The sequence below is a fragment of the Halichoeres trimaculatus genome, unplaced genomic scaffold, assembly GCF_033239565.1.
Source record: "Halichoeres trimaculatus isolate MK-OKI-2021-1 unplaced genomic scaffold, fHalTri1.1 fHalTri1_scaffold_14, whole genome shotgun sequence".
Lineage (NCBI taxonomy): Eukaryota > Metazoa > Chordata > Actinopteri > Labriformes > Labridae > Halichoeres > Halichoeres trimaculatus.
The window spans coordinates 35,075,123-35,082,822 of record NW_027437192.1 but is presented as its reverse complement, the minus strand read 5'-3'; the positions used below and the strand labels follow the sequence as shown (position 1 = coordinate 35,082,822).

The window sequence follows — 7,700 nt, the reverse complement described above, 5'->3', positions numbered from 1 at the left end:
TTGTCAGCTGCTGCTGGCCTGTAAAGCTTTCCACATGTTTTGTGCCAGGATGCACGTTTCTGTTGCATGGACTCTTCATCTGGAAGTTCGACATATGGATGGGGACCAGCACCAATTGCTCTGAACTGAGATGCAAGGCTGACAATGCCTGTGGGTGCTCCCTCTCTACGACTGGCAACTGGATTTGCAAGATGGACAGGAAAATTGTTGTCCATTTGTTTTTGATAACAATCAGGCATTTGTTATCAAATGTTGTCTCAGGACCCTTTCCAAAAACATCAACATATCTAGTCCCCAAACACCAAGACAAGATAAGGAGTCTGATCTCATCTTAATCCACCATGAGTACAGCACTTTGCAGCATTTAGCAAGTTACAATGGAGAGGAACAACTTCCCTTTAACGGGCAGAAACCTCGGACAGAACCAGACTCATGTTAGACAGACATCTGAAGAGACTGGGATGGAGTTGGGGGGGCCGCACACACACACACACACACACACACACACACACACACACACACACACACACACACACACACACACACACACACACACACACACACTCACACACACACACACACACACACACACACACACAAACACACACACACACACACACACACACACACACACACACACACACACACACACACACAGATGCAGTCTGTAGTTTGGCATCGTAGTGTTGATTATGGTTAAACTGTAAAAAGCCGTAGCAGCTGGAGTCTGACAGGTCCACGGCAGCAGGCTGTCCAAATCACTGATCCTGAGTGACGTACAAGACAAACTCAGGGCCTCCCAGAGAGGTGTATGGTCAGTAACTATAACAGGACATTAAGACTAGAAGTTAGACTGACAGACCTTTTGTCTTTATGACCACCTATCTCTTCCATAAAGAACACAGATCTCTGCTGGACTCCTATTATTTTGGAGCAGCTTTTAAAAAGGCTGTACAGGCTGTTTCTGTCTTTGACAGACAAACCATCAAACCAACAGATAAAAGAAAATGTCAAAAGACTTTCAATAAAGGACCTGTAGAAAATATTTAGTATTTTGTTACAGACATTAAAAGACTTCAACTTCCTCAGTAAGTGGATTCTTTGTTGACATCAACAAGCAATGCTCTCAGTGTTAGTGCTGAACCTGAGCTGAGAGTCAAACACAGTACCGAAATACTTGTAAGATTCAGCAATCTCTACACATTTCCATGAATGGAACTGGCTTTAGTTTCAACACAATTCCTTTTAAAATCAACAGTAAGCTCCTTTGTTTTTGACACATTTAAGTCAAGGAAATTGTCATCACACCAGTCAATAAAAGCCGGAAGGGCACCACCATGGTCGGACTCTGAATCTCGGAGAAGGGATAACAGCACTGTGTCATCAGAGAATTTAACCAGATAGCTTCCTTCTTTACAAGATCTGCAGCTGTCTGTGTATAGAATAAAAAGAAGTGGTGACAGAACACAGCCCTGGGGAGAGCCTGTGTTAGACACATCAGACATGACTCCATTAACAAAGACCTGCTGTTTCCTGTCAGTTCAAAAGTTTAAAATTAGCAATAAGAACTGATCAGGCAACATAAAAGAAAAAGAAAGACGATCAGTTAAAAGGAGTGGGTGCATCTTATTAGAAACTGAAGAAAAGTCGACGCATAAAAGTCCAGCATGTGATTTTGGCTTCTCCTGATGCTTGAAAATGCTGTTGAAAATAAAGAGTTTTGCATCTTCCACTCCTACACCAAGAATACAAGCTCCTCTTTCAAAATTCTCTCAAAAGCTTTCATCACCAATGACGTTAAAGCCCCAGGTCTAAAGTCACTCAGTTCTTTTGGATTTAGGAACAGGCGTTATAGTCGAACTTTTCCATGATGCCGGAAGCTGGCATTGATTGGCTCACATCTGAAAAAGGAAAAAATGTACAGAAAACTTCACTGAGCTGGTCTGCACTGTGACAAAGAGTGCAACCGCAGATAGAATCAGGGCCAGCAGCCTTCCTAACATTAGTTTTCTTTAATAATTCTGTCACCTGATCCTGACATATCTGAAAATCACACTGAGGAACAAGAGAATCCTTCACCCTAGTAACATTGTGGGTGAAGTCAGACCTCTCAAACCAAGAGAAAAAGGCATTGAATGTGTTTGACAGGTCAGTATCAGTGACACCAGTAATGCTGATGTGATGCTTGGACTTGTCAGCATTCTTATTAATAGCAGCTATAGACTTCAGACCTAGCCTGGCCGCTCTAATGTCACCAGTGCTGAAGATCGTTTCTATTTTGTTTTTATAGTTACCTTAGCTCTTAGAATTTCTCTCTTCACCTCTCTAGAGACAGCTTTCCTCTCAAGAAGGTCTCCAGTGTAGAAAAATCCTTTTCTTTTTGTTTAAAACCATCTTAAGTTCCTTAGTTACCCAAGGTTTGTTATTTGGATAGGTAACAACCTTTTTGTAGATAAAACAGAGTTAACACAAAAAGAAACAAAGGAGGAGACAGTGTCACAGAGTTCATTAACATCATTGCAGGAATCAAGGAAACAATGCCAGTCTGTGCATTCAAAGCATCCCTGAAGGGATGAAATACTGTCCTCAGACCAGATTTTAACCTCCTTCTCTTCAAACTGAAGGCGTCTGAAGGACGGTTCATACAGAGGCAATATGAACACACTATTGTGATATGATGCAGGTCTAGACCCGTAAATGTTAATAAAATTTTATTAGCAGAAACCCAACATCAAGACAAGATAAGGAGTCTTATCTTAACTTAATCCACCATGAGTACAGGACTTTGCAGCATTAAGCAAGTGTTAGACTGATGTCTGTCATGTTAGACAGACATCTGTCTCGACTGTGTTGGTGTTAGAGAGAGACAGATAGAGAGAGAGTGGGAGAGAGAATAAGGGGGGGGGAATAGGGATACACACACGCACACACACACACACACATACACATACACACACACACACACACAGAAAGGGAGAGAGAGAGACAGATAGACGCAGTCTGAAGTTTGGTGCTGTGGCGACAGTTAAGGAGAAACCAGCAGGCCGTTTCTGGCAACAATCCAAAGCCGTAGCAGCTGGAGTCTAACAGGAGCACAGCAGCAGGCCGTCTATTTCACCGATCCCCAGGAACCTTTGAGATAAACTCAGAGCCTCCCAGAGAGGTGTATGGTCAGTAACTTTAACAGGACAGTAAGACTAGAAGTTAGACTGACAGAAAAAGAGGGAAACAGGAGCCCTGTGTGTCAGTTCCCCCCAGCAGTCTAAACCTATAGCAGCATGACTAGGAGCTGGTTCAGATCTGATCCAGCTCTAACTGTAAGCTTTATCAAAAGGAAAGTTTGAAGTCTACTCTTAAAGGTTGAGACCGTGTCTGCTCCCCGGACCTCAACCGGTAAGTTATTCCAAAGAAGAGGAGCCTGATAACTAAAGGCTCGACCTCCCATACTACTTTTAGAGACCCTCGGTACAATGAGCAGACCTGCATGTTGAGAACGCAAAGACCTAGACGGATTATACGGAACGATTAAGTCTTTAAGATACGATGGCCCAATTGCCATTAAGCTCTTTGTAAGTCAAAAGAAGAATTTTAAAATCTATCCTAGATTTTATAGGTAACCAGTGAAGAGACGCTAACACTGGAGAGATGTGCTCTCTCCTCCCAGTCCAAGTCAGTACCCGAGCGGCAGCATTCTGAACCAGCTGAAGAGTCCTAGTAGACTTATTAGGACAGCCGGATAAAAGAGAGTTACAGTAGTCCAGCCTAGAAGAAATGAAAGCATGGACCAGTTTCTCAGCGTCGCTCCGAGACAAGATGTGTCTAATTCTCTTGATATTATGAAGATGAAAAAAATGCCGTCCTTGAGACCTGTTGGATGTGAGAGAGAAAGGACAGGTCCTGATCCAAAAGAACTCCCAGGTTCCTGACAGTGGTGCTGGAAGCCAAGCTGATGTCGTCAGAGGCGGCGATGTTGTTCAAGAAAGCTTCTCTGAGATGTTTGGGTCCAAGAACAATGACTTCAGTCTTCTCTGAGTTCAGCAGTAAGAAGTTTCTGCTCATCCAGGACCTTACGTCTTTGAGGCATGCTTCAAGCTTAGATAAGCGGTTGGTTTCTTCAGGCTTCATTGACAAGTAAAGCTGAGTGTCATCTGCATAGCAGTGAAAGTTTATGGAGTGTTTCTTCAATATAGTGCCGAGAGGAAGCATATACAAGATGAAAAGAATCGTTCCGAGCACTGAACCTTGAGGAACTCCATATTGCACCCTGGTGTGCGAAGAAGAGATGTTGTTCACATGAACAAACTGATGTCGATCCGAAAGATACGATCGAAGCCAGGCTAAAGCGGTTCCTGAGATACCAAGAAGACTCTCTAATCTCCGCAGAAGAATGCAATGATCAATAGTGTCGAAAGCGGCACTAAGATCAAGCAAGACAAGCACAGAAAGAAGACCACTGTCCGAAGCCAAAAGTAGATCGTTGGTTACTTTCAGCAGCGCAGTCTCAGTGCTGTGGTGGGCTCTGAACCCAGACTGAAAGACCTAAAAAAGACTGTTGCTATGAAGAAAACCACAGAGCTGACTCGCAACAACTTTCTCCAAGATCTTAGAAACGAAAGAGAGGTTAGATATCGGTCTGTAGTTGACCAAATAGCCTGAATCAAGTGTAGGCTTTTTAAGAAGAGGCTTAATAACAGCAACTTTAAAAAGTTGGGGCACGTAGCCCGACAGTAGAGACGCATTAATCATCCTTAGTAAAGAAGATCCGACCAAGGGAAAGACTTCCTTCAGCAGCCAAGCTGGGATGGGATCCAGAGGACAAGTTGATGGTTTGGCTGAAGAGACAGTTGAATCAAGCTCTGACAGGTCCACAGGCGAGAAGCAGTCCAGGAGTATATTAGCTCTAAGCGACGTTTCCGCAAATTTGCCTTTGGTCGAAGGTTCTATCGCGGTTACATGTAACATATCTTATCGTTAAAAAAGCTCATAAAGTCCTAACTGCTAAGCGATAGAGGAACGCATGGCTCAGTAGAGCTATGACTGTTTGTCAGCCTGGCTACAGTGCTGAAAAGGAATCTGGGATTGTTTTTATTCTCTTCTATAAGAGTCGAGTAGTAAGTTGCACGCGCCAGTCGCAAAGCCTTTCTTTATTCATTTAGACTATTTTTCCAACGCGAGCAGGATTCGGTTGTTTTAGTCCAACGCCATATTCTTTCTAAATTCCTCGATTGTTGTTTGAGCTCACGAGTTTGAGCGTTGTACCACGGAGCGGAACGATGTCGTCTGAGAGTCCTCTGTCTGAGTGGAGCAACTGAATCGAGGACGGCTTGAAGAGAACCCGTGGTATCCGCAACAAGTTGATCAAGCTGAGAGGGAGCACAAGAGCTCTCTGCAAAAGTAGAGCAAGAATTCAAGGCAGCAGGAATTGCTTCCTTGAAAATGTCTACAGCTCTGTCAGACAAGTTCCTGGACAAGATGATTTTGTTTGCAGGTGAGAAATCCGACAGCAAGAATTCAAAAGTAATGAAGAAATGATCCGACAGAAGAGGATTCTGCGGCAAGACAGCCAAGTTGACAGGTTCCACGCCATAAGCAAGAACAAGTTCCAAGGTGTGGTTAAAGCGATGAGTAGGATGGTTCACAGACTGTGTGAAACCAAAAGAATCCAGTAAAGACATGAAGGCAATACAAAGACTATTGTCAACGACGTCCACATGAATATTAAAGTCACCAAAAATGATAATTTCATCCAAAAGAAGAACGATATTAGAAAGAAACTCTGAAAAGTCGGAGAGAAATTGAGAGTACGCGCCAGGAGGCCAGTAGACGATAACAAACAAAAATGGTTGCGCGGTTTTTACAGCTGGATGCAAGAAACTGAGAAAAAGACTTTCAAAAGAGCTAAAGCCTAGTTTAGGTCTAGTGCTAATATTAAAGCTAGAGTAAAAGCTAGCTGCCACTCCCCCCCCCACGGCCTGTGTCTCGAGGGTTATGAGTATTAAGGTGACTGGGAGGAGTGGACTCGTTTAAACTAACATATTCACCCTCACACAGCCAGGTTTCAGTCAGAGCAAGTAAATCAATGTGATAATCTGATATAAGTTCATTAACTAGCACAGCTTTAGATGATAAAGATCTAATATTTAACAAACCACATTTGACTTTAACGTCATGTGGTTCATCCGCACCGGAAGTTTTAATTTTTATAAGATTATCATAATTCACTCCTTTATTATTATTATTATTATTGTTGTTGTTGTTATAATAATTATTGTTGTTATTGTTATTTTTATTGTTATAGAAAAAGGGTCTTGGTCGGGGAACCGACACAGTCTCTATGTTACAACAGGAGTGGCTGGGAAACTGCACTAAGGGAAACGCAGAGGAGCGTGTAGGACTGCTGCTCTGCTGCCTGGTCTCCACTCTGAGTTGTCAGATGGGTAAACTAATAAAATCAGCCAGATTTCTAGTTAAAAGAGCTGCGCCATCCAGAGTGGGATGAACGCCATCTCGGCTAATTAGACCAGGCTTGCCCCAGAAGGATCGCCAGTTGTCAATAAAACCCACGCCATTATCTGGACACCAGTTCGACAGCCAGCGGTTGAATGAGGAGATACGGCTAAACATCTCATCATTTGCCCTATTTGGCAGGGGGCCAGAGAAAATTACCGAGTCCGACATAGTTTTGGCCAAAGCACACACCGACTCCACATTAATCTTTGTGACTTTCGACTGGCGACGTCGGGAGTCATTAACGCCGACATGTATAACTATCTTACGAAATCTACGTTTATCCTTTGCCAGCAGTTTTAAGTTGCCTTCAATGTCGCCCGCTCTGGCTCCCGGGAGGCACTGAACTATGGTGTCTGGCGTCACTAATTTCACATTCCGTACTACCGAGTCACCAATCACCAGAGTGTTGAGTTTCTTAGCAGGTGTGTTGCTAAGAGGGGCATATTTATGGGAAATGTGAACGTTACGGTTATCCGGCGTGCGATTTTTATGCTTGCGGCTATGTTTCCCTCTCACGGTCACCCAGCCACTACATCCTGGCTGCTCCGGATCTGCCGGGAGGGGGGAGGCTAAGCTAAGACGGCCCGCACCGGCTACAGGGCCACATTTAGCTAGCATTAGCTAAATGTGGCCTAGCTTTGGTGCGGAGCCGCGTCTCCAATTCAGTAACCCTCGCCTCCAGAGCTACAAATAGGCTACATTTAATACAATTATCATTATCCGTAAAGGAGGAAGAGGAATAACTAAACATCTGACACATCGGGCAGAAACAAGCCGCAGAAGGAGAGTCAGAGTGAGAGCTGGAGCTAGAGTGGAGAGACATCGCTAGTGCTGGGGAGCTAAAAGGCTAACAGGAAAACCAGTCGTCAGAACACCGAAAAAGTATACACTCTTGTGGGAAAAAAGGCAGAGTGCTTGGTGTAAACTACTATAGATCGATAAGATGGCAAGATTGAAAAGAGTGAAAGTCCGTAACAGGTAAAACAACAGATAGATTGAGAGCGAACGACTCCACTGTGCTGTACACAGAGTAAAGGAAAACTGGAAATGATACCACACACTCACGAACCTCTGCTGTTCAGATGCATTTTATTTTTGGGGTTGTAAAGTACCTCATTACAATTCTCCAGTAAAAATCCCTCCAGAGACCTGAACTGGTAGAGGTGGACAGCACAGAACACATATTCAAC

At 43.7% G+C, this 7,700-nt stretch overlaps 1 pseudogene; it reads right to left on the bottom strand.

The window, feature by feature from the left end:
• Window positions 1-6,429: 6,429 nt before the first annotated feature.
• LOC141802662 (uncharacterized) lies at window positions 6,430-7,333 on the bottom strand (annotated as a pseudogene).
• Window positions 7,334-7,700: the final 367 nt, after the last annotated feature.